This window comes from Callorhinus ursinus, unplaced genomic scaffold (genome assembly GCF_003265705.2).
Source record: "Callorhinus ursinus isolate GAN/ISIS: 27379988/994484 unplaced genomic scaffold, GSC_fseal_2.0 scaffold4, whole genome shotgun sequence".
NCBI classification, from domain to species: Eukaryota; Metazoa; Chordata; class Mammalia; order Carnivora; family Otariidae; genus Callorhinus; species Callorhinus ursinus.
The window spans coordinates 123,170,553-123,175,293 of NW_027397066.1; the positions used below are offsets into that span (position 1 = coordinate 123,170,553).

Genomic DNA, 4,741 nt, shown 5'->3' on the forward strand with positions numbered 1-4,741 from the left:
CTCCCTATTGCCTTTGTCTTCTTTGTCCATGATCAATTGCTCTCTGCTTTCCAGCAACAACTCACTGTCTGGTTAAGTCTCCCCTGACCCTAGGGACAGGAAAGAGGGGTCAGCTCTACCAGGGGGAAATCCTGTGGCTGAGGGAGACCTGAATTCAATTAACTTAGTTCAATGATATCTCAATTTCCTTGGAGAAAAAGAACACTTCAAGTCTTCAAATAAACTGCTGTAACAGCTGGATCTAGATGAAATGCATGACACTGCTTCCGCTCTGGAAGGTCCTCATTCTTCAGAAAATACCGTGGGAAATCTGCTGACAATTTCCTGCAGCCTGACCAACACTAATTCCCAATGATGTCAACCATTTCCTCTCCATGTGGTTTTGCAAAGCCCTTTGTCATGGCAAAATCTGTTCTTGAAGGGAACTTGCTAAGATATATTTTCCTCCTGTGGTATCTCATATGCCCGGAGAAGTGCCTGGAACATAGTAGGCACACAATAAATATCTGTTAAATGAATGAATGGTTTCCTGCCACATGAACTCTGTGATCTTTATCACTGCCAAGGACATAATAAATTCAGTACACAGCCCTTTGCAAAATATCAAAGGAGCATCTTTGTGCATTACTGAGCTACCACAGAGCTGACTTCCATTTTATAAACATATTCATCAATGAAACTTATCTTAAATACAGCATTGTTCAGGTTTCTTACCTGTACCATAAGTCAATTCTGATATGGTATCAGATTTTTAGTATTTGTTTACAAATTTAGACCATCTGATGCCTGCTAATACAAGATGGGACTTTACCCTAATATATTTTCAAGCATGATCATATTCACAAAAGACTCTATCCTTAAATACACAAGCAGAATCCTGATGCAACCCTCTGCCATCTGAATTGTGTTGCTGTTTCTGAAAAGGCTAGACTTCCCAGGATGGGCACCTCTGGTTTCATACTGACCCATCAACTGAGTGCTCTTTCTACATACATTAGAAGCAAAAAGCCTGCTCTATTTAAATAGAGCTTAGATTACATGAATTAAAACTACAAGTTTTACTTATGCAGAGGTAGACTCTATCCAATAAAGATGATCTCTAGAAGTTGTCTGTCAATCCAATTTTGTAAACTGAATTATATTCTAAAGTACTGGGGGTGGGGTACCTGAGTGGCTCAGTCAGTTAAGCGTCCAACTCTTGATTTCAGCTCAGGTCTGATCTCAGGTTTCTGAGATCAAGCCCTGCATTCGGCTCCATGCTGGGTGTGGAGCCTGCTTAAGATTCTCTCTCTTCCTCTCCCTCTGCCCCTCCCCCTGTTAAAAAAACAAAAAGTACTGGGGAGCTTATCAGTCAGCTGATGCCAGCTGAAGATACTTCCTTTTGTAATGACAAAAAAAGAAAGGTAATTGTAAAAGTAAATCCTTTTACTACCAACAAATTTGTCATTTTTGCTATTAAAGTAATATTTTGTTTCAGCACCTTGAGGAGGTCCTTTTGGATAGGATTCGTGTTTTAAAGGGAGAGACTAAGGCAAAAACAAAACAAAACAAAAAAAACACACATTTTTTTTAAAGATTTAATTTATTTATTTGACAGAGAGAGACACAGCTAGAGAGGGAACACAAGCAGGGGGAGTGGGAGAGGGAGAAGCAGGCTTCCCGCCGAGCAGGGAGCCCGATGCAGGGCTCGATCCCAGGACCCGGGGACCATGACGTGAGCCGAAGGCAGATGCTTAACGACTGAGCCACCCAGGCGCCCCCTACACAGATATTTTATCAGCCAAGTGAATTTTGCCTAAATTCTTTCTTCCACTGAACAGACATTTATTGAAATGTTCTCTAAGCCAAACATTAAGCAATAGAGAACTGGATAGTCATAGCCCCTGGCCTCATAAAGTTGACATTCAAGAAGGAAATGTGAACATTAAGAAAATACAAGTACAATAGGTGTTAAGAAAGAAATTCAGATTGATATGGGGATATTTAAAATGACATCTTCAAGTGCTCGCTTTGGCAGAACATATACTAAAATTGGAATGATACAGAGAAGATTAGCATGACCCCTACACAAGGATGACATGCAAATTCACGAAGCATTCCATATTTTAAAAATAAAATAAAATAAAATGATATGACATCTTCAAGGCCTTCCTGGGGATACTGCATTTAGGCTGAGTTCTGAACAATGAGTGACAGTTGGCCAAGCAGTAAGAAGAAATAGCACGCTCTTGGTTCAGAGACAGGAGAAAGACTGTTACATAAAAGGAACCGAACAAAGCCCAGCAAGGCCAACGTAGAGAAGAGATGGGAGAGGAGGGAGAGGTTGGGGATGGAGACTGAAGGGTATGGTTAGGATTCAGTTTGTGGAGGTCCCTGCCACTGTGTGAGATGTTTAAGACTTATTCCTGAGGACAGTAGAAAACCACTGAAGGGAGTAAAAGCAGGTATCATGGTAATGGTTTCGTGAACACATAAAAAGCAAACAACACTCAGCAACTCTTACTAGAGCCATCTGTTGCAGCCTAAGGTAACCTCCAAGGGGAAGAACCAGAGACATACAGCCTGGCAAGCAGATAGTTGATTTTAGGCAGTGAGCCCAAGGAACAGGAGTGGGGGACTGGAAGGAGTGAGATGAAGGAGAGAAAGCCAATCAATCCAAAGGTGCACTACTGAGCACTACTGAGCAGACCTCCACTGTGGGCAGCAGATCTCCATTCCACAAGGGACAACTCCAAGAAGTCATACAGAAGGTGCTTTAGAATGATCTAGCTGAAGGGCGGGAAGAGGGAGTTATTTACCCACCACCTCCCATTTCCAGTAGGTTCAGATTCTTACATGCATCTAAACAGTTAAAAGCATACATGCTAATGTGCACTAAGTTGCCCCAGGACTGAGCAAGAGGCATTTGTGCAGCTGAAGCAGGGCCATCAGGCTAACAGTGCCCTGTAGCTGACTGCAACACAAGGCTGAAATTAAAAAGTGAGATGAGAACATGTGAGGCAGGACATAAGGATCAGATATGTCACCCAATTTACCATTCACTCAAGAGCTGGCTATAAATCTGGAATGATTTATTATCTAAATGCAGAGCCCCCATAAAGCTTTTGGAATACAGGTCATAGAGAGAAGAACTGGTCCTCGAGTGTCAAGTTCCATCCATAACTAACACTTTTATCTTTCTGAATGACACTATGTGCCAGACTCTGTGCAAAGCCTCTGCAATGTCACATTTAATCCTCTCAACAATCCTACCAGGGGGTACTGTCATTATAAATGTATCATCCATCTACTGCTGTGGAGCAAATTATCCCACGTTCAGTAGCTCAAAAAAATCAACATTTATTATCTCTCTCAGTTCCTGTACATCAGAAATTGGGGAATGACTTGACTGGATGTTTCTAGCTGAGACTCTCTCATGAGGTTACAGTCAAGACATTGGCCAAGTTTGCAGACATCTGAAGGCTTCACCAAGACTAGAGTATGTGCTTCCAAGATAGCTCACTTACATGGTGCTCACTGCTGGCAGGAAACCTCAGTTCCTGCCATGTGGGCTGTGCCTAGGACTGCCTGACTATCCTCACAACACGGCTGCTAGCTTTCCCCAGACTGAGCAATCCAAGAGAAAGGGCAAGGCAAAAACCACAACGTCTTTGCTTACCCAGCCTCAGAAGTCACACACCATCATTTCCACGATATTTTATTTGTTGACAAGTCAACCTTATTCAACATAGGAAGAGACTACATGCAGCATGAATACTAGGAGGCAGGGATCACTGGGGCCATCTTGGAGGCTGGCTGCCACAATCCCCATTTTACACATGAGGCTACCATTTTACACATGAGGCTAGCCCATAAAGGTAAAATGACTTTCCTAGGGTCACACAGTAAGTTGAACTTGGTTCTCTCTGACTATAAGTCCTATGTCTTTAGTCACTGTCTCTTTAAGTAAACTGATACTTAAAGCCAAAGATATTTAACCACACAGGGAAACATTTAATCTAAAATAATATCAAGAAGGAAAAAAACCCCAAAGCCTACCAATAGATTTAATTTGGCATGAATTTCGGACTCCAGCTTCCTTCATCTAAAGAATAAATTGTCAGATTTATAAACACAGGTGTACTTGTGCCAGAATTAATCAAATGCTGCATGGCATCGTGTAAAGAAAAAGAGAACAATCTGAAAAAGTTTAATTTAGTAAAATAAACTGACTTCAAAGCAGCCCAGATGGTTTCAATACTACCCCCCCAAAAAAAAGAAGAAGAAGAAAAAGAAGAAGAAGGAAAAGATTAAGGATGTGATAATAAGACATGAATAACCATTGTGTCCTCTGTATGGGATGGGGACAGGGATTGCTTTCTTTGTATTTACAAGACATGGAAACCAAAGGCCCGATGACTAAATGTTGCTATAAATCACCCAGGATGCCCAACTCAAGTACTTTGTGGGAGGCTGGAGTTACAGTTCTCAGCAGCACAATATTGTGCAATTAAATCAAAATGTGAAAACTGAGGAGCAAAGAATAGGTGTACTGCAGGATGTTCTCCACCTACACCTATGTGGTATCAACACAGGACCCCATCATATCCATCCTAACCAGCTGAGCCTCCAGGCACCCCCCCCCCATTATATCCATCTTAATGAACCACCTGTATTGGAGTAGAAAAAGGAACATTTACCATTTTTTAGTCCAGGCGATATCAAACACATTGATACCGAAGTCACATACAGAAAATACAGG

General features: G+C 41.7%; 1 non-coding gene across 1 annotated transcript; it reads left to right on the forward strand.

The window, feature by feature from the left end:
* Positions 1–2,001: 2,001 nt before the first annotated feature.
* On the forward strand, positions 2,002–2,108 carry LOC112826282 (U6 spliceosomal RNA). Its single transcript, XR_003208893.1, has one exon. It is a non-coding gene; the product is annotated as a U6 spliceosomal RNA (small nuclear RNA).
* Positions 2,109–4,741: the final 2,633 nt, after the last annotated feature.